The 27,199-nt window shown below is 45.3% G+C and overlaps 1 protein-coding gene across 3 annotated transcripts in view; it reads right to left on the bottom strand.

Moving 5' to 3' along the window:
- The window catches only part of LOC139057104 (periostin-like), an 87,699-nt gene extending 61,174 nt beyond the window's left edge, over positions 1-26,525 (bottom strand). For 2 of the 3 annotated variants that reach the window (XM_070534882.1, XM_070534886.1), the window contains exon 1: positions 9,253-9,291. The gene's annotated coding sequence lies outside the window, so the exon portion shown is untranslated. Of the gene's footprint in view, positions 1-9,252; positions 9,292-26,294 lie in introns of those variants that run through there. The other variant, XM_070534884.1, reaches the window with a different exon arrangement.
- Positions 26,526-27,199: the final 674 nt, after the last annotated feature.

The following is a 27,199-nucleotide window of genomic DNA, read 5'->3' as shown; positions in this document are numbered from 1 at the left end:
CATGTAGTAAATAATAACAGATACTTGTTTCATTGCCTGTAACCCTTCTTAATTAGTTGTTTCCAGTAACGAACAGTTGTTGTATCTGTGATGTCTTTATCGATATTTCCTCGTGTAACGAAGTATGCCTCTTCTACACCGTGACTATGCAATGTCTGTGCGCATATCGCTTCAAAATAGAACATGTTTTCGTCATTTATGAAAGTCATATAGAAGAAGTCGTTACATCGCCGACTTCTGAAAGACCCGAATAACATGGCTGTTCTTAAACTTATATAATTGTGCATTGAATTTCTTTGTTACACATATATAATCTAAATCGCTGACTATGTTCTTATCGCTGACTACCTGCGTCTTTTTCCTTGCACTGTCAATTGTCTTTCAAACCGATTTCGTGTTTCCTCCATTTAGTTTACTGCAATCTTACGAGTGTTTGATTTTTGTATGCATCTTATTTTTGTCTTCATCAATTTCGACAGTTGAGCAAATTACAACTTGACTCTAGGGTTAGACACATGCATGTTCTGTTGTCAGACAAGCCCTGATGTATCCCCCACCCTGATAGATCAACTTCCTTTTAATAAACGCTTTCAAAACAACAATGATGCAACTTTACTGTGCCACATTTTGTTAGAGGTGGCTTTTACCAAAGCCTACTTATTATATATTGAAATACCAGTTTTCTCTATGTAATGAACGACAAGAAAGGAAACCGAGGGGCCCGATTTTTATGAGTAATTTCATAAGAACAGAACAACGAGACACCAAGGACTTTGTTTCTTGGCTTCTTATGATATGACTAATAAAAATTAGGACCCTCGATTTCTTTTATTATTTTTCCTTACATAGCGAGGGCCTCGAATCCGGCTGCATTGATGCCTCCAGGTAGCACGTGTGAGTTTATCGGCCAGTTGCCTGCACCCAAAAGAAGTTCCAATTCTTCAAGACAAATTGGCGCATCTCCGAGATGGGGGACTTGAAGCCTCTGGCATTCCATTAAAAAATCGTCGCACTTATAACATCAGTGCGAAAAGAAAGGCTTGGGTGAGCCATGGTGCTTATATTAGGCTTGCAAGTACTGGATTCAGTGCATCCAGTATTTGCAATGCACTTTGAGCTGTCGGTCTCTGCAGCTTGTTCAGTAGCATGCGAATCTTATTCATTACTGATCGCATCATCATAACCGCTTGCCAATCCTGTTCACCGGCAGGAGGTGCTCGGGGTAGATACTTCCGTCGGCGTGCAGTGATTCTGCTGGTGGTTGCCATTTTGGCAACGCAGGCCAGGATTCGGTGCTCACATTCTTCTCAGTGCCCCTGTCCTTTGTAGTGCGTGGCCTCGGTGGCAGTGGCGGAGCTGACAGTGGACATGGCACACGCGTCACCGACACAGCTTTCTTTAAAAAGCGTCGGCGACATCGCTTTCTGGGTTTAGCGGCGGCTTCTCGAGGAGAGGAATGATCTCTTGCCATTTCTTTTAGGATAGCGATTTCTTTCCTAATTTTTTGGGCAGTCCTTTGATGAGGTCTCATGAGATACGTGGAAGTTTGGATATTTCATGACAGAGGCTGCACATTTATCCGCGGCTTGTGAGTCAGCGCAGCGGGAGCCCACTATTTCGTTCCCACAGTCGCTGTTCACGTGTCCTAGTTTCATGCGGCGCTGCAGAGGCTTCGGAATGAAAGGACGGGCAAGATGACGAAAGTGGCCTAGCTTAACGTGCGACGGCAGGCAGTAGCCCTTAAACACAGTCTTCACGCAACGCGAGTTGCCCAGGCGCAAGATATCGACAATGACGTCATGATCCCCCGCTGCTTTAACTAGAATCGGCAAGTCATTGCTGAGGGTGGTCAAGTGTACGCGTCGTATATGACACCGGTGATGACATCAGAGCCCAGCGGAATGTGATAGCACATCGCATGCCATCAAGATCTGTCACCTTGCGTAGGGCGCTAAGAGCACCCGCATGCAGAACACCAACCGCCAGTACATCTTTGAGAGTGTTCACTCTAATGTCCATGATTTCGTTGGGCACCGCGGTCTCCAGGTGAATCAAGAAAGATTGCCTATTGAGCCGCTTCATCTTACCGTTGGGTATCACAGGCATAAACAAGATGGTGTAAGCGTCGGGGATCCGCGTGGGCCCAACAGTTTGTGTACTGGAGGACGAAGAGGTCCTGGTGCTCCTTCTCTACCCTTGCGGCTCCCCATAAGTTTGAAGTCGTCCTCATCAGAAGGGTCCTCGCTGCTGAGCGAGTAGACTGTCGCTGTCAGTCCGATCCGTTTCCTGGAGGCGGTCGTCGCTGACGCCACCTGTTCCGACAGACGCCCTGGGCTTCCATCGCCACCGAACTAGGCGCGACGACTGTTAGATAAACGGTATATTTCACAGCCAGAGGTAGAAAAACAACACTCCACCAAGAGGCACTTCGTCGTCGTCCTCCGAGTGACACGTCGTCGTCCTCCCCATGACAATATTGTTAGGTCCCGATAACTTATTTTTGTGTTTCTGTATAGAGTCACTAACAATCTTCAAGCGCTCGTTAAGCGACTTATTTATTTATTTATTTATTTATTTATTTATTTCACGTACTTTCAAGGCCCGAAGGCGTTACAGAAAGGAGTGGAGTCAAAACAAGAAGTAATGCACTAAAAATACAAACAAAAGGTATTAACAAAAAATAATAACAAAAGGCATTCTGAACGGCGGTCTTGAAGTTATTAGGGTCGGTGATGAGTGCGATTGAGGCGGGAAGGCGATTCCAGTCCGTGCATGTCCTGGGGATGAATGAGTCACTGTACCGGTTTGTACGACACAATGGCACCCCGATTTTAAGGCTGTGGTCAGTGCGGGCCGAAATATAAAACGGAGGGGCAAGAAGGGTTTCTTTTAAAAGGGGGTTCAAATGAAAAACTTTGTGAAAAAGGGAGAGATGGGAAGATTTGCTGCGTGACGAAAGATCAGGTAAGTTAAGAGTTCGTTTCATTGAAGAAATACTTGCCATAGCGAGAATAATTAGATAAGACAGAGCATGCACCACGGTTTTGAATACTTTCAAGAGTAGAAACTAATGAAGACTGAGTCGGATCCCAAATGGCTGAAGCATGCTCCAATTTGGAGCGAACTAAAGTTTTATAAAGAGTTAGCTTCAGCGAAAAAGGGGCAGAGCTAAAATTACGGCGCAAGTATCCAAGCATGCGATTAGCGTTTTTAGTAACATAGTCAATATGCGAGTGCCAAGAAAGGTTATTTGATGTGTGAAGGCCGAGATACTTGTAAGAGGTAACTGACGCCACAGGTGCATCATTAATAAAGTACGTGTGCGTGGCAGTGTTACGAGATATACGCATGGCCTTGCATTTATTTGAATTTAGTTGCATGCACCAATTAGAACACCACTCAATTACGTGGTTAAGGTCGTCCTGCAGCTCTTGGGAATCTGAAGGATTAGTAATTTTACGGTAAAGAACACAGTCATGCGCAAAAAGCTTTATGGAAGAGGAAAGAACGCAGTTCGGAAGATCGTTAATATAAATTAGAAAGAGAAGTGGACGCAGGACTGACCCTTGAGGAAAACCTGCTGGTACGTTAGAAAACCGAGAATTACAGTTATTAGTGTTTACAAACTGCGTCCTGTTAGAAAGCTTTCATCCCCTCGAGTACATTTAGGTCTAATTTAAGTTGAGTCAGCTTAAGTAGAAGTAAATCATGGGTCACAGAGTCAAAGGCTTTGGCAAAATCAAGAAATACGCAGTCAATGTCGGTACCTAGATCAGAAATTGCAAAGAGATCGTTAGTAAATGTTAAGAGCTGTGTTTCACAGGAAAAGAACTTACTGAAACCATGTTGACAGCGGTTGAAAAAGGAGTTTGATTCTAAAAACACAGCCAAATGTGAATATATTATATGCTCAAGAATTTTACATGAAATGCTTGTTAGTGAGATATGCCTGTAATTGCTGGGTAAGTGTCTGTTACCTGATTTATGAACAGGAATCACCTTTCCCACGCACCAGTCGTGTGGAAGAACAGAGTGATGTAATGACTGAGTGAAAATTGCGACAAAATAACAGCAAAAAATACATTAGTACACCTCAAAATTTTTGAGTTCAGGCAGTCTGGGCAAGCAGAGGAGGACGTTTTTTGATTGTTAATTAGGCAGCTAACACCAACCCAGTCAATAGAGATTGAATCGATTGGCGAAAAGCCAGAATTGGATACAAGCGGTAATCTACGTGGCATTGTGGTAACATGGGGAGAGAACACATCATTAAATAAATTACAGCACTCTTCAGGAGCTACAGGTTCATCATTTGGGTATGTTAATTGGATTATTTCGCTTGGAGTACCGTTAACTATGGTCCAGAATTTTCGAGGATTAGTTTGCAAGATAGACGGAAGGGTAACAGAATAAAAATGCTGTTTCGCACTACCGGCGGCTGCGTTGTAGTCACTTTCAGTGCGGTAGTAAGCGGACCAAGCAACGTCACTGCATGAAGCTTTCGCGCGACGAAACAACCGTTTTTTTTTTTTTTGTTACGTAGTCGCTTCATAAAGGGGTTGAACCTAGGGGACCGTGGCTTGCAAGCGACTGTTCTTTGCGGTACGAAACGTTCGATTAGTGACAACAATATATTTTTGAAAATGCACCAGTTTTCTTCAACACAGTACTGATCGCAATTAGCGATGTAAGAAGCTGCGAAATTTTCCATTTCAGCGGTAATGGAAGCCAAGTTGGCTTTGCTGTAATCGCGGATCACCTTCGTAGTTTTCTTAACAGGAGCCCGTGTGTTGATATGAAAAGTGAGTGCAAGGTGATCACTTAAGCCTTTTATGTAAAGAATTGGGGAAACTGTGTCAGCGTTCGTAGTGAGAATCAGATCTAGTATGTTAGATGAAGAGGCAGACACGCGCGTTGGTTTCAGTACAAGCTACTTAACCTGCTGTTTAGTGTAGCACACCTTTTTAACCATGCATCAGTGTAACAAATGGCTTTCAAGCCTTTCGTAGCTTTCCTAAAAAAGAGTGATGGCATTGGATGTATTATATACACTGGATTTTATGTTTTTCCTGGGCAGCGTTAAGTAATTTATTTTTCCTAATTGTTTCTTTGTAATGCAATTCTGCGCTTTTGTAGGTTGCATATTTTTGTTCTGCATTACATGTGCGATTTCGTGCGGGTATTTGCTTTGACGTCTGATGTTCTTGTGTGGTATCACAAAAACTGTGTGCGAGCCTTCGTTTCTAAATTTTACCCTGAAAACCTGACTACAACAAGGCTAACTGTCCCGCGCATATGTTTATACTTTGGGGCCGTCTATTGTAACAGACTACGCCGCGTAAACAGCTTCACCTCACGTCAAACACATAAAAGAATTTGGCGTCGTGAAGATGGACGCATATTTATTGGCAACATTTCCAATACCATACCAAATAAATATAATGAATAAATCATTGAAGAAATAAAAATTAGGCAGAAATACTTACGACTGCTATAAATGTGGAATTGCAAAAGCATTATGGTCCCGTTGAAATGTTTTTTTTTTTCTCTGCGCGTTCCTTGTCCGCGCCAGCAGCTCTCGCCTGCGTTCTCACTTGACCTCGCTAAGGCCAACTCAAAACGCACCGAGCGTTTCAGCTGGCTCGCTTGCCCACGAGGAGTTGATAACTCGAAGGATCGCTCAAATGTACATAACTGCTTTTTCTTTTGTTCACTCATTTTGTGCACTTATGACGTGGTCCAATGACGGACGCATTTGGCCAACCAGAACTGCGGATCGCGTCTCGGACGTCGGAGGCTCGGCTTTAACCGACATATAACTATTATTCTTTTCAAAGCCATTAATATACTTTGTTTAAGGAACCTCCCGGGGAGATTTGACGTCAGTCCCAGCATTTAGACGTGATTTTACTCTTTGCGCTGTCGGCTATTTTTGGTACCACCGCTCGGTGGCCACGCCAAGGACGCCGGATTTTCGCGTAATGGGTCACATAATGATTTCGCATCAATAAAATAACAACGCATTCATTATTCGCTTTCTTTTACTTCCTGAGAAATCTGCTAGCGATGCCCTCTTCAATTTCTAAAGTCTTTGGTATCAGAGGCCTGCTTTTTCCGCACATTTGCACAGAAGACACCCATGACTTATCACCACCGACACCCATGAGTATATCAGTTTTGATTTCCCTCATTGTTGATTTCACGTCTTCATAACACATTTATACCTACTAAACATCATAGCTGGGTTTTAGCGCACAGATCTGACTTTTAATTTGTGCCTCTTAGTTACCGCCTCCCTTCCTCCTATTATTGAATCCTTGATATCCTTTTGTCAATGCCGTGATATTTATCGATGATGTCTCCTTATTCTATCACAGCTTCCTCAACACGCGAAGCGCCAAATACAGCGATAGCAATGCAAGTTTTGCCATGCCCAGTCACGCGACCACGTATTGGCCAGGATGGGCCGAACCTTCATTGCACTATCCGCCCAGCTTGCACGGCCAGACTCAGGAAGGAAGGCAAAGAAAGCTCGGTAAGCGTATCACGTGCTTGAAGGTGGATATTATCACGACTAAAGGATAGCAAAAGAACAGAAGAAAACGAATTAAGGGTCACAAGCAGCGACCACGCTCCTTTTGAAAGAAGACGAAGTTGGTGCGTCAGTTCTTGTGTTCTCTGAATACAGTGTTGGTTTGCTTCGCGCATCCTAGTCCTGCTTCTTTTCCTTCTCTTTTTTTTGACGTCGTGACACTGGTGGAGGTGCTGGACTTCAACATCTGATGCTCGGGACTCGTCTGCAGAATAGCACTTCCAGTCCGAACCCACAATCAGTTCCGACCGTGGATACTCCTCTCCACCGCTACAGTCGCCGACAGCAAGGTCTTAGTCGCGAGGTAGTTTCCTTGGAACTCCTACAGCCAAGTAGTTCTCCGTCTGAATAAATGGCAGCGGCAGGCGCTTCACAGGTGAATGTTGAGCACTCTCGGATTCCCGAGATCTTCCACTGTGACGCTTTTGAGGACGTCGAGGATTGGCTCGAACAATATGAGACAGTCGCCAAGGCGAATCACTGGACCTCGGAACAGGAACTTTCTACGTGTATATCGCCCTGGCGGACAGTGTTCGTGCATGCTACGGAAACCGGGAAGGCACTGCCTTTCTGGGATGAATTTCAGCACCAACTTTTGGATACCTTTGTTAACAACGATCGTCGTGATACGGCTCAGCAACTCATCGAATCGCGCATACAAAAACCGAAAGAGAGCATCGCCATGTTTGCGGAGGACATGACCCGTCTCTTACGCCGAGCTGACCCCGCGATGCCTGAAGAAAAGAAAATCCGACATTTGATGCGAGGCGTCCAGGAGCAAGCGTTCGCCGGTCTTCTTCGCAACCCGCCGACAACTGTTGTGGAGTTCATCAAGGAGGCTACTACGATCGAGCGAGCACTTCAACAACGGTGCCGCCGGTACGACCGACCGAGCAACGCCTCGATCAGTGCCTTTGCGCTGACTGCTGCCAGTGAGTGTTCCTCGCGTGAGCTCATCCACGAGGTCGTTCAGGAGAGCTTGGCAACCTTGTGGTTACTCCGCAAGAACCTCTGGTGGCTTCTCTCGTAGAGGTTGTACGGTAGGAAATCAGGCAACCGTTTTTTTTTTCTGCCTGAATCGCTACAAGACCAGCGGTCTATAAAATACTCGTCGGCCGTCCGCCATCCAACCCCAGCGCCGCACAGCTCGTCAGCCCTGCCTCGTCCTTACCACGAGTCCGTAACCCTTCCGTACCACCCGCTGCCGTCTCCAACCCCGCAACCTAATGTGCCCGTGGAAACGCAGACCTACTGCCCTACGCCGACTACTCCAACTTGGTCGCAAAGGTCGCCCATCAATCGACCACTTTTTCGCAAGACGGACTTGTGGCGTTCCGTCGACCGGCATCCACTTTGCTTCCATTACGGGGCAGCTGGCCATATTTAGCGCTTTTGCCCGTATCGTGACCAGGCCTTTGCAACCACCATCCCTCGCGCTCGCTGGGACAACCGACGCGACGCCAGCGTGTCCACGCCAGCACGGCCACTCGCTCCTACGTACCGTCAACCCCATTCTCCGTCACCTGTACCGAGCACTTCACCACACCGCCGCAGTTACGCCGATGTAGTCCGGGGCAGGTCCCCTAGTCCTCGTCGGGGAAACTAAAAGCAGTGACCTCTTGCTGAAGGTTGCCGCCCGTCGAGATGCTACAACACTCCCAACGTCACCAGTACGACCGGACGATACGACGTCGCCGACTTCAATGGAAATTGTTAGCGCCGACCTCGGCGTTTACACAGATGAATGCCCAGTGACAGCGCTAGTAGATACTGACGCGGACTTCTCTATAATAAGCAAAAACACGGCGATTGCCTTAAGAAGGTCAAGACTTCATGGACGGATGCCAGTGGATGACGCCCACAGGCCAAGTTACCGCTAGAATTAACATCGGTGCCTCGGCCTTCGTTGCTAGTTTTGTCGTTTTGCCGGAGTGCTCTAAAGATCTGATCTTGGGTATGGATTCTGCGTGCACACGGCGCCGTTATAAACATACCGCACAGGTCGGTCACGTTTAGCATGGGCCCAGCTTCAGTTGTACTTTGAACAGAGCAACGACGTAGAACTTTACGCGCCGCCGATGACGACGTGACTATCCCACCACGCTCATGCTCCCGGCTGTCGATGACATTCGACATACCGAGCGAATCCGATGCTGTCGCCGAACGAAACGTGGCTATTCAGCCATGACACATCTATTGCAAGAGGCGTCGTCAACATTAACTGCGGGCAAACAGAAGTTCTCGTAACAAACTTTATCCATGAGCGCCGGCATCTTACAAGATATATGACAGTCGCGTACGTCCAAGAGTTCACTCAGGTCACAGGCTGTTTTACTGTAGAGCAAGGTGATTCTATCAGCCTGCCTCCCATGCCTCGAGATCTATCCATCGATGTTGCCCCAAGCTTGCTGACAGTGCAGAAACAAACCCTCCTGGAGCTTGTACATCAATTTCAGGACTGCTTCTCGTCGACGTCGAGGGTTGGTCAAACGCCGTTGACCAAACATCAAATTATAACTGGTGATGCAGCCAGGCCCACGGCAACGTGAAGCCATAGAAAGTCAGGCAAAAATAATGATTGAATGCGACGTTATTCAGCCGTCGAAGACTCCTTGGGCGTCGCCAGTGGTGTTAGTCAAGAAAAAAGAATTGCAACTTACGTTTCTGCGTTGATTACCGCGAGCTCAGTCAGATCACCAAGAAAGACGTTTACCCACTGCCTCGTATAGACGATTCCCTCGATAAACTGCACCATGCACGTTATTTCTCGTCGAGGAGCATTTAAGGAGCGTGTACTGGCAAATAGAAGTGGACAAGAGAGACCGCGAAAAAGCTGCACTCGTGACACCTGACGGTCTCTATGAATTTAAGGTACTTCCCTTCGGCTTGTGCTCCGTGCCGGCAACATTTCAGCGGCTAATGGAAACATACTCTCAGGCCTCAAGTGGCAAACGTGTCTAGTATACTTGAACGATGTGATTGTATATTCTGCAACTTTTGACGAGCACCTGAGGCGACTACATGCGGTTTTCCAAGCCATCCGATCACGCTGAAGGCGGAAAAATGCCACTTTTGCTTTGAAGACCTTCCCTTCCTCGGTCACGCGCTCAGCTATGAAGGTGTACGGTCTGATCCCGACAAAAAAGCTGCCGTTGCAAATTTTTCAGCGCCATCTGACAAAAAGGTAGTCAGACGATATTTAGTAATGTGCGCCTATTACCGACGCTTCATTCCGAACTTTTCACAAATTGCGTCACCGTTGACACACCTCACCAGGGAAGACCTCGCATTCGTATGGGGTAAAGAGCAGCAACAAGCGTTCATCGAGCTGCGGCAACACCTCCAAAAGCCCCCACTCCTCGGACACTTTGACAAATACGCCCTGACAGCGGTTCACACCGACGCCAGCAATGTCGGCTTAGGAGAAGTACTCGTGCGGTGGCAAGACAGCGTTGAACGAGTAATAGCCTACGCAAGCAGAACCTTTTCCCGTACGGAAGTGAATTATTCCACCACGGAAAAAGAGTGCCTGGCGGTGGTGTGGGCCGTTTGGAAATTTCGTCCGTATTTGTACGGCCACTCCTATGATGTCGTCTGTGACCACTACTTCCTTCGTTGGCTGATGAACTTAAAAGATCCATCAGGACTGTTGGCATGCTGGAGCCTTAAGCTTTAAGAATTCGACGTGGTTATTATGCCGATGGCCTTTCTGGCGCCCCATTCGGGTCTCCTAATGCGGAAGATGACGATGCACCCTTTGTCGAAGTTGTCAATACAGCTACAATCGCACAGCAGCAACGCGACGACCCGGAATTGTAACCCATTATTAGTTTCTTGGAGGGTCGCACTTCGGTTGTCCCAGGGCTTTTTACAAGAGGACTACCATCATTTTGTTTGGGTAATGACGTCCTGTATAAGGCAAACTTATCTCCTCACGGAAACACCTACTTACTCGTCGTCCCAACACCTCTTAGGAGTGAAGTATTTCAGACATGCCATGATGAAGCAACATCCTGTCATTTGAACTACACGCGAACGTCGTGTAGGGTGAGGCAAAAAAACTACCGGCAAAGACTCACGGCGACCGTTCAACAATACGTCCGGACATGCCTCGAATGCCAGCGGCGAAAAATGCCGGCAGTCAGACCAGCAGGCTTCCTCCATCCTGTTGAAGTGCCCGAAGCTCCATTTGCTCAAGTCGGAATGGATCTTCTAGGCCCATTCCCTGCTCCTCCTGCGGGTCACAGATGGATTATTGTAGCCACAAACTACCTTACTGGCTATGCCGAAACCAAGGCTCTGGAGCGGAGTACGGCAAGTAAAGCAGCCCGATTTTTCTATAGAGAATGTTGTACTGAGGCACGGCGCTCCAGCACTACTATTAACTGACAGAGCAAGTAAATATACAGCCGAGCTATTCGACACAGTATTAAGATTTAATGGAACAGCTCACCGGCGAACGACGCCGTACCATCCACAAACGAACGGACTGACAGAACGCCTGAATAAGACGCTCACCGATATGCTCCCCATGCACGTAGATTTGGAGCATAAGAATTGGGATGAAATCTTGCCGTATATTACCTTCGCATACAACGCAGTTCAGATATAAGCTCGGCATCGCACCGATCCGTTGTCTACCTCGGTGAGAAACACCCTCGACAAACCCCTAGCCACATCACTCGGTCGGCTAATCAGCTTGTTTGCCGCTTAGAAGGACTCCGCGCTCTATCGCTGCGTCATCGCAGGTAATGCCTGAGACAATGCTACCAATATGGTTCTCGCGTTGAGTGTAGCCAGGTTCAATTTTCATGGTTATATTAATGCTACTACTAGTAATATTTATAATATGATGTTGATGATGCTGATTATTGGCCTCCCCTTTGGGGCGGGACGGTGACATTCATCTAACCTGCTTGAGCTAATCGGGTAATCTATACATGCTTATCAATCTGGCATTTTGCCTATGTCTCCTTAATCTTCCAGTCTTCCTTAATATATCCATATCTGCCTATGCCTGTCTCGGATCCGTTCCTGTCAATCTCTTCCGTGCTTTTCTCCCCAATACTCTATACGACTCTTGCTTTTCTCGACTGCTGACCGTTTAATGCTTCCGTGCGCTTCGAAACCCAGCGCTTCTGGAAGGTGGACGTTATCAACGGGTATCGCCGGGGGAATACCTTCGCATTCAATTAGGATGGGCTGAGTCAGCGACGATCTTTCCGCTAATATGGTGTATGCAAGCTACCACCTGAAGGGCGTCCGTGAACAAGTCTGAAAGGGTAATTAATGCTGCCACTCATGTCGTCACACTGACTGATGTCGAGGGCTTCTTGGTGGCTCAAGCAAGAACGAGGACACAAGCTATAACGGAGACACCACAGGTCGGGCAAGCACATGCCATGTATCGACGAAACCTTTTGTCTCTTTTCAGCTCAGCAACTTAAGCTAGACGTATTTAATTACAATCGTATGTGGCAGATACCGCAATCGCGCCGGTATAGCTAATTTACTCGAACATTTATGCATATTGGCTTGAATGACAAACCGCAGCTTGCTATTGATTACTGCCAATATTATGCCATTTGAGTTTTCCTACTAGATATAATGTAGCGAGAATGTTACGATTTGGAAGTGAAACTTGTCAGTGCTCAATGAACCGGAAGAATTGTGAGACTTTGGTGATACTCCTATCGAAAATGAGCGTGCATGGTCGCACGATTTTTCCCGCGGCCCCACTCTCTTTCTCGGTCGAGATGAGGTAGAGCGTGTGTTTCGCCACGTGCGAACATATGTATTAGAGAACTATTATGCAATTTTATTATCGAGATACTTGTTGATTGGTGATATTTTCGTGCAAACAATTTTCTTCGCTTTAAATATTGCACCATAAGTGGAGCAATAATCACAGACCATTATTTACGTCAGTCTAGTCAATACAGAAAAAGCATCAATGACCAGGAGCCAGTGTTTCGATCTAATTACTGCCGCAAACTCAGACTACTGCTTCATATAGAGCAGACATTTAGACTAAATTTCGTGCTTTCTTGTCCGTGACCATATAACGCGCTTTGAAGCTGTCCTTAATGCTACCTTTGCAAGAAACCTCGTCGCAACCATGTCTGCTGGTCAAAAATGCTATCTACAAATTGTTGGTTGCTGTAACGACAGCTCACATTACGATTGAGTGGCTGCAATGTAAAATGTCAAGTTGGCTTAATGTTTTACAAGTGCTTCGAACTATTCGAAAATGTAACCGGCTCAGTGCACACATTGTCGAGAAACCCACCATACAGTCATTCTTAAGTGCTTTATAATTCCATCAGCCTTCGATTTTCAGCAACACTTATCATCTCGCGACATATTTATTTATTTATTTATTTACTTATTTATTTATCATACCCTCAAGGTACGGTTGTACATTGCAGAGGGGAGGGGCAAAGTAAGTAAATACAGAGGCAAATCCCAAATTAAGGAAGGAAGGCAAACAACATGGCAAAAAAACATCGTATACAAAATAATAATGGTAAATAGAAACTTGTGAGCATGGCAAAAATACATGGCGTAACAAAATAAAGAAAGGAAAGAACATACGATATAAAAATACAAGCCAACAACAATGACATAAAATCAGTTATTATACAGAACAAGCAAACGCAACAATAATTTATAACATGAAGCTTTGAAGTGTGCTTTTAAAGTTATTGGTGTCAATAATGCTTGTAAGTAATGCGGGTAAGTTATTCCAATCTTTGCTCGTTTGGGGAAGAAATGAATATGAAAAGCCGAGGGTGTTGCAGTGCGGAATGTTTACCTTTTGGCGGTGGTCTATGCGAGATGAAATGTATGGTGGCGGTTGGACAAAGATAGAACGTAAATATGTGTTATGGTAGTACAGTCGCCCAAATCTTTAACTGGTGTGCGGGAGCGGCGACTTTTCCGTGCGTCAGCACCGTTTGACGGGGCGAGGCTGGAAACAGTCTGAGGCTAAGCGCATGCGGACAAAGCGCGCTCAGCTGGGCCCATCGTCTACTAGGCTGTTTCCAGCCTCGCCGCGTCATAGGGCGCTGACGCCCGGAAAAGTCGCAGCTCCCGCACACCAGTTAAAGATTTCGGCGACTGTACATTTTATGGAAAAGACATATGCGAGATAGTTTTCTACGGGTTGATAACAGCGGGAGGTGAAGGAGAGCTTTCATGTTAGTGACACTCGCAGTTTTTTGGTAGTTGGTGAGAATGAAACGGGCTGATCGATTCTGTATTGCCTCTAGATACTGTATGAGGGTGTCATGCTATGGTTCTCCCGCCAAATGCTTCGATAAGTGATGAATTACAGCAGTTTGTCATATAGAGCGACGCGCATGCGCAGCTTGAATGCTCCGTGCTCTGATTTAATTGTTCCTTGTCAAGCACTCTGTCAATATATCAGTGTACATTTTTATATCTGTAGCACTCTGTATCAATATCTGTATGCAAGCGACGTGCAAACTATCGGTCTTTCGCTGCTTTTCAGTGCGTGATGCGAGCCTTGGGTAATGTGTTCTTGTCTTCTAATTTTTGATCATTTCTTCATATGTACTGTACACTCCTGCCTACGGCCTTCTCTGAAGGCTGGCAGTATTTATCAAATAAATAAATAAATAAATAAGCTGTTTGAGGAGGCACTGCGCTTGAACTACGCTTGCATAAGCGAACCACTGTTTAACAGCGGAAGTCTTATGCCATTTCAATTAACACTGGCACATGATCTTACAAAGAAGTTGCATTGCAGCTACGATAACTGTACAAAGCTACCCTTGTGTGCAATAAGAGAGCTGAGTTGCACGTTTATGCAATAAAATCTTGGCGTCCCGTTCTTGCCGGTCTTTCTTGGTGCGCACCTTTAAGGCTGGCCTCTCGGGGTGGCCACTGGCACACCCTGCTTACGGGATATTTCTGTTCCTTCTGCGCTGCAAGCACACTGCCATGGATAGCCATTTGACGGCTCTGCTGTCCTCGGTGCAGTTCCCATACGTTCGCGCTCGTGTGTTTATGAGTGAGGGAACATTGACAACGTCCGTGCCACGCGGTCTCAAAAGACCGAGCTCGCTGCCGTCAGCGCAGCATCGCGCCTACGCAACCTCGCGTGGGCGTTCTTTTTCTTCTTTCTCGATCCCTAACCGTCGGCGAATGGCGAGAACGGCGTCGTGCCGTGGCCGCATGAGCGTGACAGAATTCGGGCGGCGCGAAGCCCCACTGCTGCGGGCCGAAGCCGTGCCAGCGGCGCGCGAAGCCGCATGCAGGAGGGACGCACGCACGAAAAAACAATCTCCGCGCTTCATGAGCAAAGCTTGAATGGATTCCACGCCAGCTGCGAATCCCTGGTATGAGGGACGTTGTCGGCTGTCACCTCACTTCAACCATCCTTGTCATTGATTGATTGGTCAAGTTTAGCATCTCGAAACAGTACTCGAGTGTGGATCAAGGCGACTGGATGAAAATTACCAATGCGTGAGTCAGCATCTTGACACTCAAAATAATTGACTAGCAGGTGGCTAGAATGCAGTGGAACGAAGATGAGCACGCTCAAATATTTGGCACGTTTCCGGGACACGTTTCTTTGGGCGCGAAGACTAAAATTTAGTTCAAGCTCAGTAGGATCAAGAGCTGCGACGCGGCAGGAGGCCCGCTCGGTCAGGGCACCTTCAGGATGTTGAGTGCTTAGGTGGCTGTCAAGAATACCATTTCGATAAGTTCATTGAGCGCTGTTTTAGGTGGGATCGGTCTTGGACAACTTTTTCACTTGACAGCCCACCACTTCATAGTTATGTGCCATGCGCTATAAATAGCAATGTCATCGACACAATACGTGGCGGTGCGAAATTTTCGTGTTTGCTCTATAGGATGACATGCATGTTGATTTTTGTCAAAAGACATGACCGTTGTAAGAAGGCTTACCTGGAAATGTACCGATCGAGAGGAAGACTGCTTGACGTCCCAGTATTCTGCGTTCCGTGTCTTTCATTCATTGTATGGTATTGTAACCATTCATTGTATGCTATTTGTATATCAAAGACAACCACCGAGCTACGATTTTTGTGACTGAGAGCGTCGCTGCGGTTTTTTTAAGCCAGACTTAACAAAGCTGAAGCCCGAATATATTCGAAACCGATGAACGCTTCAGATTTCAGCGAATTTGGGTCGCTTGATGACACAACTATTTGTTCTTGAGGACAAATGCTTACCCGTTGATACGACAGTCACATGAAGATTCGAAATAGGCATGAAGCATCATTGTGATCAACACTCTGAAACTCTACGCCACTTATGGCCGGAACCAAGCGCCTATGTGCTGTAGACGCGTGGACCCAAATGACGGCCTTCATCATGAAGAGCCGCTGGGCTACATTCCCAATTGTATTTCCAGTGCCACTCGAACTGGTTCAGTTGCTGCTTGGCACGACGTCATCGGTTCGGCTCCCGGTGGCCCCGTTCCGATGTAGACGGAATGCAAAACTGAGCTCAAAAAAAATGGTCAGAACTAATTTCGACGCCTGGAGGTGCGCCCCGACAGCCATGGCGCAGCATCGGGATGAACGTTGTTCATATCAGCTGCAAGAACGTTTATTTCCAGTGTTATCCGGTAGGGCTCCATTGTCGTCGCAGTTCATTACACTGATACTGTCAAGAACATGCGCACACGAAGGGGCATGTGCCAATGACCCTATCGTTCTCACATCGAAATTGTACTTTTTGATGCCAGTGATCAAAAAGCGCACAGTAGTGCGTTCTGTCTCCGCTTTCTATCGCGTCAGTGAATGCTGCAGGCGCAGGTCATTGGATTTATTCTCGTAGACTTTCCTGCACGCATATACAACGAATAATGAATATACCTACTGGGTTTTTGCTCTTGCTGGCCAACATCGGTGAGTTTCAGTGCAGTATGTTACCATGTAGGCGCAAGAATGCTAAACTGTATTCATGTACTACCATATTTACGAACAGTTCTCAGATTTTCTAATGATTCTGATTACTGCACAAAATTGTATCAAACAGTGCATTTATATCTACCCCCGCGCCCATGCGAACATGCTCTTACGATATAGGGAGAGCATTTTTTGTATCTAATTATTTGTTTGTTTTGCTTGTCTATTTATTTATTTATTAGCGAATGCTGCGCGCCCTGTAGGGGCCCGTGCATGGGAGACGTGTGTGGGAAAATAAACGCCAACAAGGATGTGAAGAGAAGCACAATGAGAAAAATGGCATAGGTGCATAGCACAAAGAAAACAGTCAGTGTGCAGAACATGCAATTACTTAATGCAACAACGAGAGAAACTGTTACCACGATGTCAAAAATAATCAACCAGACGCAGCAGCAAAGCGAAAAGGTGAAAAAAGCCGAAGAAATTGAATTTTCTAAGGGAGCTTCTTCAGCAGCGAACACGTTCGATGCTTTCGGCATAATAAGGAGTGATAACGGTTCCGTCTTCAACTCGGTTATTGTGCACGGAAATGAGGAATCTTTAAAAGTGCTTGCCATGGCGATTACGGGTTTAATGGATCAGCGTGCCGGTGTCTTGCCAATCGCTTGGTCATTGATAGGATGTACTGCTGTATATTAAGGGACACCTACTTATTCTTAGGTGCAGAGAAACTTTATCCTTTGAAGTTTCCTTCGTAATTCGTCATGATCATCATCATCAGCGTATATTTATGTTCACTGCAAGACAAACGTCTTTCTCTGTAATCTCCAATTATACCTGTCTTTCCCTAGCTGATACCAATTCGCGCCAGAAAATTTCCTAATTTCATCACCCCACCTGGTCTTTTGCCCTCCTCTACTGCACTTGCCTGCTCTTGGCACCCATTCTGTAACTCTAATGGTCCACCGGTTATCTACCCTAAGCATTGCATGGCCTGCCTAGAACCATTTTTTCTCTTAATCAACTAGACTATCTGCTATCCGCGTTTGCTCTCAAATGCACACCGCTCTCTTCTCGTGTCTTAATGTTACACCTAACGGTCTTCGTTCCATCTCTTTCTGCATGGTTCTTAAGTTGTTCTAGAGCTTTTTTCTGGACCTCCAAGTTTCTGTCCCATACATTAGCGCCAGTAGAATGCTATGAATGCGCACTTCGCTTTTGAACAACAGTGGCAAGCTCACAGTGAGGATTTGGTAATGACTGCTGTATGCACTCTGGCACGTTTTTATCCTACTGTAAATTTCCTTCTCATGATCAGGGTCCCCTTTGAGTAATTGACCTAAATAAACGTACTGCTGTACAGACTCTACAGGCTGACTGGCGATCCTGAATTCCTGTTCTCTTGCTAGGCTACTGAACATTATCTTTGTTTTGTGCATATTAATCTTCAACCCTACTCTTACACTTTCTAGGTTCCAGTCCTGAATCATTTGTAGTAATTCGTCCTCAGTGTGGTTGAACAGGACAATGTCATGTAACTGTGGAATCTTTATAGGTATTTCCCAAGATATTCACGAATGCCTCCTATACTGCCTAATTACGTAATGCCTTTATGACTGCCGGTATCTCAACTGAATTAAATGCTTTTTCATAATCTATTAAAGCCAAATACATGTGTTGATTGCACTGCGCAGATTTCTCGATTACCTTATTGGTGAGATCCATGATCCATTGTCGAATACGTCTTCCTGAAGCCAGCTCTTGGTTAATTGAAATCGTGTGGTTCAGATTGTATTGAAACTTATCTTGGTGAATATCTTATACCATACTGAAAGCAAGCTAATGGGCCTATATTTCTTCAATTCTTTAACGCCTCCTTAGAATGTTGCCCTTCTTCCAGCTCTCTAGTACACTCGAAGGCGTGAGGCATTGCGTACAAAGGGCCGCAAGCTTTTCAATCACAATATCGTCTCCACCTTTGATTAAATGGACTGTTATCCCATCTTCTACTTCCGCTTTTTCGCGAGCCATGTCCTTTTCGCATAACCTGCTAATATTACCTGTTGACCCTGTCACAGTGCAATTATCGGGTACAGACCCCGTCAAGTCTTTTGTTGCTTTTAGTCAACGCCCCCCCCCCCCCCCCATTCTTGTACATGCTATACATGCGCCATCATGCCGGAATAAAAATGAATGAACGAATGTCTTGCGAGACCCTTCTAACTTCATTGCCTGAGGCGCCTCTGCGTCTTAAGGAACTGCTCTGGGTACTATACAGGTCGGTGTAGAATTCATCTGCTGGGTGATTCCACGAGAGATCAACACGGGTCAAAATTTTCATATTTTAGATTTCATTGAGTATTTTATATTTTATGCGCATATCACTAGGTAGCACTAAAGTGAACGTGGATTCTTTGCCAAATGAATATTTTAGGAGGAAAAAAATAACGAGATTCTTCAGTGTGAAGGTGCCTATTTAATGCACAAGGCATTTTCACAAATTCACAACGATGTGAAATACAGTATGTTACAGCTACAAAGAATACATTCTTCTGTGTAAAACCTAGACGTAAAGAAGGGTCAGCTAGCACTGTTTCAGGCTTCCGTGCAAAACGGAAGTGTTTAAAAAAATTGCTTAATTTGCTACAATCTTCAAATGTTGCTATATTTACGATTTTTTATCAAATAAACCAATACATGTAGCCTTTTGAAATTTGCTGGACTGCGAGACCTTAACCTATTCAACAATTGTGCTGAATATTCTTGCTGTATCACAAATTACCATTTCTACAATTCGCCTCAAATTTGAAGTTTTGACAAAAATGAACGCTATTTAAAAATGAAAATAAAAAAAACCCATCGTAAATTTTTCTCAAACTCTCGTAGACAACTATTCACAGGCACGTGAAAAAGAATATTAAAATATTGTATGTATGTATGTACGTATGTATGTATGTATGTATGTATGTATGTATGTACGTACGTACGTATGTATGTATGTATGTATGTATGTATGTATGTATGTATGTATGTATGTATGTATGTATGTATGTATGTATGTATGTATGTATGTATGTATGTATGTATGTATGTATGTATGTATGTATGCGTTAAGAGACAAAGCCGGCAATATCATTACTAATATGGATGAGATAGTTAAAGTGGCTGAGGATTTCTATAGAGATTTATACAGTACCAGTGGCACCCACGACGATAATGGAAGGGAAAATAGTCTAGAGAATTCGAAATCCCACAGGTAACGCCGGAAGAAGTAAAGAAAGCCTTGGGAGATATGCAAAGGGGGAAGGCAGCTGGGGAGGATCAGGTAACAGCAGATTTGTTGAAGGATGGTGGGCAGATTGTTCTAGAGAAACTGGCCACCCTGTATACGCAATGCCTCGTGGCCTCCAGCGTACGGGAATCTTGGAAGAACGCTAACATAATCCTAATCCATAAGAAAGGGGACGCCAAAGACTTGAAAAATTATAGACCGATCAGCTTACTGTCCGTTGCCTACAAACTATTTACTAAAGTAATCGCAAATAGAATCAGGAACACCTTAGACTTCTGTCAAGCAAAGGACCAGGCAGGATTCCGTAAAGGCTACTCAACAATAGACCATATTCACAATATCACTAAGGTGATAGAGAAATGTGCAGAATATAACCAACCCTTATATATAGCTATCATTGATCACGTGAAAGCGTTTGATTCTGTCGAAACCTCAGCAGTCATGGAGGCATTACGGAATCAGGGTGTAGACGAGCCGTATGTAAAAATCCTGAAAGATATCTATAGCGGATCCACAGCCACTTTAGTCCTCCATAAAGAAAGCAACAAAATCCCAATAAAGAAAGGCGTCAGGCAGGAAGATACGATCTCTCCAATGCTATTCACAGCGCGTGTACAGGATGTAATCAGAGACCTGGATTGGCAAGAATTGGGGATAAAAGTTAATGGAGAATACCTTAGTAACTTGCGATTCGCTGATGATATTGCCTTGCTTAGTAACTCTGGGGACCAATTGCAGTGCATGCTCACTGACCTGGAGAGGCAAAGCAGAAGAGTGGGTCTAAAAATTAATCTGCAGAAAACTAAAGTAATGTTTAACAGCCTCGGAAGAGAACAGCAATTTACAATAGGCAGCGAGGCACTGGAAGTCGTATGGGAATACATCTACTTAGGGCAGGTAGTTACGGCGGATGCGAACCATGAGACGGATATGATCAGAAGAATAAGAATGGGCTGGGGTGCGTTTGGCAGGAATTCTCAGATCATGAACAGCAGGTTGCCATTATCCATCAAGAGAAAAGTGTATAATAGCTGTGTCTTACCGGTTCTAACGTACGGGGCAGAAACCTGGAGGCTTAGAAAAGGGTTCTACTCAAATTGAGGACGACGCAACGAGCTATGGACAGAAGAATGATGCGTGTAACGTTAAGAGATAATAAAAGAGCAGATTGGGTGAGTGAACAAATGCGAGTTAATAACATCTTAGTTGAAATCAAGAAAAAGAAATGGGCATGGGCAGGACATGTAATGTGGAGGGAAGATAACCGATGGTCATTAAGGGTTATGGACTGGATTCCAAGGGAAGGGAAGCCTAGCAGGGGGCGGCAGAACGTTAGGTGGGCGGATGAGATTAAGAAGTTTGCAGGGACGGCATGGCCACAATTAGTACATGACCGGGGTTGTTGGAGAAGTATGGGAGAGGCCTTTGCCCTGCAGTGGGCGTAACCAGGCTGATGATGATGATGATGACATCTTCCTTGTCCTATGACAAGTTTTCTTCTCACTGATTTCATGTTGCGGCCATTTTTTACTCCGTCATCAATAGTCCTCACGTTATAATTTCGAGTATCCCTTCATTTCTTCTTGTTGACTAGTTTTGACAGTCGATTGAATTCTGTCTGATCTCTTGAGTTAGAGACTTTCATGCTTTGTCGTTTTTTCATTACGTCTTTTTTTTACTTGGGACAGCTTACCAACAGATTGCCTTGGTGCCTTATCTCCCACTGCAATCGCTGCTCCTGAAATAATCCTAGTTACGGTTTCATTCATTACCTCTATGTTAGCTTAAACTTCCTTTTCTGAAGCGGCAAATTTAATTGCGAGTACCAGCCTGCATTCGTCTCCTTTTCCCCTTACTGCACCTAGGCTGGCCTGTTTCTTCTTGACTAATTCGAATTAAGGGAAATCCTAGACCTTACTAACGTATGGTCACGGCAGTTTACCCTATCTAACACTTCTACATCCTGCAATATGCTGGTATGGGCAGACAGTATGAAATCTATATAATACCTTGTTTCTCCATTCGGACTTTTCCATGTCCACTTCCTGTTATTGCGCTTCCTGAAGGTATTCATTATTCGGAGCCTATTCCTTTCAGCAAATTCTACCACTATCAACTCTAGGGTTCCCAGAATCGGTGTCGTAGCTGCCAACTGCTTGTTCTACAGCCTGATTTTTCACAACTTTTGCATTGATGTCGCCCATGAATACAGTATACTGAATTGTATACTGTTATCGTTGATAACGCACCATCTTCTTAAAGGTGTTCTATTTGTTGAACACGGTTGACTTGTACTGCCTTTATTCTATACGTCCTATTCAGCTTTGTTACGATGACTGCTACCCTCTTATTATTGTTGTAAAATTCATCAACGTTGCCCGCTTTGTCATTATGAATTAGAAATCCTAACCCGTATTCTCTCTTATCTGGAAGACTTCTGTAGCAGAGGACGGAGCCGTTAGTCAGAACTGGGGTGTGGCACAATCATGGCAGTGCCCTTCACCTGCATCGTTCTTCGGATGCAGGCTATTAGTGACAGCACTGCGCAAGTGCAGCAATTCACTGCATGCTCTACAGCTGCAGCGACACCACTCTTTATAGAAACGTCAGAGCAACCAGTGAATTTCGACTATAGAATGTACCCGGTTGCTACTTCTAACCAACGTCTGATGCCGCTCTGCGAACTTTGGGAGGACAGCTTTATGTGTACCGGGTATAAAAGGACACGACAGCATCGGGGCGTGGAACCGGCCCAACCCTGGCGATGCACTTCACGTGTATCGTTCTTCCGATGCAGGCTGGTAAGCGCCCAAATAAATTCTATGTATTCTACGCGTTTGAAGAAGTAGGTTCCACCTCATGCTGCAATTGCTGCTGTAAAGTCTTGCACTCCACACTGTCGCATGTGGCGAGGTTTTGCATTGTTACGTTGATATGCATTCTACTTTCTGTTATTATTGCTATGTAGTGACGTAGAGTTCGATTCCGGCCCCTTTACCGGAAAAAAAAACTAAAAAACTTCTTGAAGGACAGACAGTGATAAAGGCAAAGCTGGATGCCATGGAAATATCGCATAAAGTTGCTGTGTACGACATAAAAACGCGATTTGAGTCATTGGAACAAGGATTAGCGGAACTCCCGAGCTGAAAAGTCTTCATTTCAGAGGCCTCACAAGAGATTAAGAAGAACTGTCACGGACTGCAGAAAGAAATGCGAGAATACAGAAAACATAGTTAAAATCTATTCAGTAAAGTGGACGACTTGCAGAACCGAAGTAGGTGGTATGATCTGCTATTTTACGGTATGCCAGATGGAGAAAGCAAGGAATTGCCTAGCGCTTTTCTTACATGTCGTTTATCGGTTGTGGTTAAATGACGTTAAAGTCGGAAGAGTGCACCACCTTGGTAGGTATGGTACTGGCAAGACATGTCCGCTTATGTAAACTTCGCTTCTTTTAAAGAAAAACAGCTAATCTTGACCAACGCAAGAAAGCTTAAAGTATGACAAGAAAAAGCTATTTTTATTAATAATATCATTTAAGAAACTAACAATGACACCAAAGACAACATGGGTGAAATTACTTGTACTGACTAACTGAAATAAAAAATTATAAATTAATGGAATCGAAAGTGGATGAAAAAACAACTAAAATGACATCCAAAATGAAATTTAAACTGCGCGCCACGGTGACATTTAGAAGGTCGAGCGTTGTGGGCACGCCTCACTGCGCCGTAGCCTTCGCAGTGCAAGGGATTGAAGAAACGGGTGCACAGCGGAGGTCGTGTTTGATTTCCACTAACTCCGCTTCTGCTGAACCCATTGAAGTACTTTTTGCGGCAAAGTTTTTCTGGAATAGCCATTTTCACTTCAAATACAATTCTCCCCTTCGATAAAAAGTGGTTCAGGGCAACGCTACGACAGGGCCCCTTCAAGTTTTAAAAAGCTCCAAGGCAACTAATAGGTATCTCCCAAAAAAATAATTGCGATAAACAAATTGCAAGGACTTCATTGCATAAGGAAAACAATCATACTTACCAAAGTACAGCTTGGCATTGTTAGCATGCGTAAAGGCAACTGCTAAAAGTGTTATACAATTTGTTGGCATATGCTGAAATTCGGTATAGCCCAAGGCTCGTGAGGGAACAATGGAACGGAGTTTCTATTATACAGCAACAAATAATGCCTCAATTCCGAAAAAGAGATTTTTCCAAACAGCACAAGTTAGATTGAATGCAGCTCTGGAACGACCACAAACTCCTTCTTCCATGGGAGCCTGACCATTTTTCGAGCATTATGCAGAGGCCACACTTTCAGTTCTGAAAGATCTGAAACAATGTATATGCCCAGTCTCGAGGACTGAAAAGGTACTGTGTAAAGGTCTTCCTTTCGACGAAACTCTTGACCAATGATACAGAGCTCCTTAGTTGACTTTAAGCAGGCATTATTTCGTATAATAATAATGTGCTCATCCAGCATACAGCAGTTGTCTTGCCTGTCCAAGCTCAGGGTGAAACTTGAGCATTTCACACTTTGAAAGCACGGCACACAGCATGTGGAAGGAAGTGAACCATTTTCATGACGGCAACCGGGTGTTACAACACTGGCTTCCTCACGAAGCTCTCCGGCACTGCTTGACCGTGCTTCAGATAGCCGCTTTCCAAGTTGCTGCAAGGGTTTTCTATGCTTGCGAAGCTGCTTTTTCAGGTGTCGCATGTTGTTTTCAAAAGGGAATGCACTGAAGCAATCCAGTGCCCCATGATACTTTACATCGTCAGGCAGGTGTAACAGGCAGTGAACATTGAAAGACACATGGTCTTTTCCATAGAAATTAGCAAATGTATTTACAAAATGCTTGAGAAGATCTTTTGCATAGTCAGCATAACGAGCACATAACTGCTTGCTGGCTAGAATTGAAAGTGCGGCATGAAGAACCAAAAAATTTTCATAGAGGTAATCTGGAAGAATGAGTTTGAGCAATACTGGCCCTGTGTAGAACAAAAGAAGCCGGAATTCAACCGCCTTCCAACGATCTAGCTCATCAAGCCCCCGTGGCTTCCGGGAAAATTCACGTGGGTTATGTCGACACAAAGTACTGCTTAGTTCATTGAACTTGAGACGAGAAAGTGGACCGAGCCGAACATTCAAAGGTCCTGATACCCATATGGAAAGGAGTTTTCTCACAACACCGAGAAGGACAACATGCATATAGTCAAGAGGAACATCACGTACTGTATCAAAGCGCAACTCGAGGAGAATAGAGGTTCCTCTGTGATGTTCGGGATCATGCTATTCCCTGAAGCTTTCATCAGTGCGCAGAGGGCTATCTGAATCAAGAAACGCAACCTTGCCTGCCACATAGCCTTCATCAGTGCACTTTGGGCACCCGTTGTAGCCACTATGACCTTTCGACATCATTATGTAGGACCGTGCAGGCCTGGGTATCACACACTAGTGCCTTCAGTCTCAGTTGAATCTTTTGGTTATCGACAACAAGCCCATGTGTCAACAGATGCTGCATTTCGTCAACGAAAGGTCTGAGGAAGTCATTTGAAGACAGTGGCTTTGAAGGCCCTGCATAAGAACCAATTGCAAATGGTGAGGTAACAGCGCCGCAGTTGCTGACCTGGCACTGAATTGGCCACAGTTGCATTTTGGAACTCTTTGCAAGCGGTAATCCATCCACATTCAATGTGAGTTTAAGAATGTGTGGGAGCTGTTTCACGGTTCTCAGAGAGTACGCAATCCTGCAGCAAGACCATAATGACAATATTCACCTGGCTTCAGAGCAGTTACCGGGTATTCACCTTGCGTACACGGTGTTCTCAAGAGGGTACCCGCGTCACCGGGAAGGTCCAATTTAGAAAGGTCTTGGGACTTCAGAAGCTTCAGTAGGTCAGTAATGGCCTTCCTTTTAATGTTGTTTTCAATAGCCCATAGACGCAGGGAATCTCGAAAACGTATTTGTGGAGTTACCACATCAGAACCCGATGAAGCTATAGGACTGGACTGACGAAGTGGAATGCCATCCGCACCAAATCTCAATCGCCTGGAGTAATCGCGGTCACAGAACGTGGCGTCTTCTGAAAGTGTGTCATATTCTGACGACTCAGGTTCCTGAACAATTTCGTTCACGTTAACACGAGGTACGGTTTCCAACCGTTTGCACAAGGACTGCGAAACAACAGATGGACTGGTCGAAGAACACTCCTGCCCGGTGCATGCAGAATGGAGAAGTTGAAGGGATTTTTTCGTCTCCCGTGCCGCTTTCTCTTCAGCAAATCTCTTGCGAGCTTTCTGCATACTTTACGCGCACTACACCGTATTAACAGTGAGTATAGCAGCTCCCAGCGACATATGCGACCGCAAGCAATCGCGTACAGCAGCACCTCCTTGCACATATGCGACTAAAAGAAAGGCGCTCACGCGAACTACTGCGCTTATGTGGCCTATAGACCATACCGACAACACATGGTATAGTATAAAGTCCAGGCACGCTTCATCTTACCTTTACTGCGGTGCCAACCCGGCCAGGAGCTCAGGAGAAAGAAACAACAGTCTTGACCACCTTGCACAGCCGTAGTGACAACTGAAAATGGCGCCTCTGCACTCACAATAAGCGCGCGAAACGCTCGCCTTCGCGCCTTTTTCGCAGGCCAAGTTTCATCCTAGAGGCCAGCGCTCGCATGGTGCTCGCTTCTCTCCCGGCGGAATGATTTCACCTCCCACAGGTGTACGTTTTCGCCGCTCCCCGTCAAGGTCGCGCCCACGCTTGGCTCGCGCTGCGCGCGAAACGTCTCTTGTTTCCGACGGCGCCTCTTCGGATGACTGGAAATTATTGTGTTGTTAACTGTCACAACATCAATGAAAACACGAAAGGGTTAATGCCACCAGTGAAATTCTGCCGATGCACACTTCCAAAAATATTACCGGAAAGAACCCGCACGATAAAAAGAAATAGCCTCCCGCAAAAAAAAAAAAATGCAGGGTATGCTAAGCTTCAGAAAAGATTGCGCTGGTAGCATAATGGGTATGCTTGCGGCGCGTTTTCTGCATCTTTAGAGATGATCGAAATATTTATGAAGTTTGCAAATGTGTGGCTGCTGTTAATTATTATTTGAAAAGCGTCGTGAATGGACGTCAACTATACAATGGCGCAGTTGATCTCTGGTCACATCGATGTCTGGCGAGCGTGATGGCTCACAAAGGATATGCGTGATAACGCGTGAGCACTGTAAGCACAGAAATCATTCTGTGGCTCTGCAAGTAATAATAACGAGGCGGTCACATGTGCATGCACGTACCTTTTACGATCACGCTGTGCTTTATAATTAGAACCAGTCCACTAACCTGCCTCCGTAGGTACCTGTACGCTCTCCACCAGAAGAAGAAAATCCCATGGGCGGGTAGAAT

The sequence above is a fragment of the Dermacentor albipictus genome, chromosome 1 (genome assembly GCF_038994185.2).
Source record: "Dermacentor albipictus isolate Rhodes 1998 colony chromosome 1, USDA_Dalb.pri_finalv2, whole genome shotgun sequence".
Lineage (NCBI taxonomy): Eukaryota > Metazoa > Arthropoda > Arachnida > Ixodida > Ixodidae > Dermacentor > Dermacentor albipictus.
Note: the sequence above shows the minus strand (reverse complement) of the source record. Positions and strands in the feature narration are given on the sequence as shown.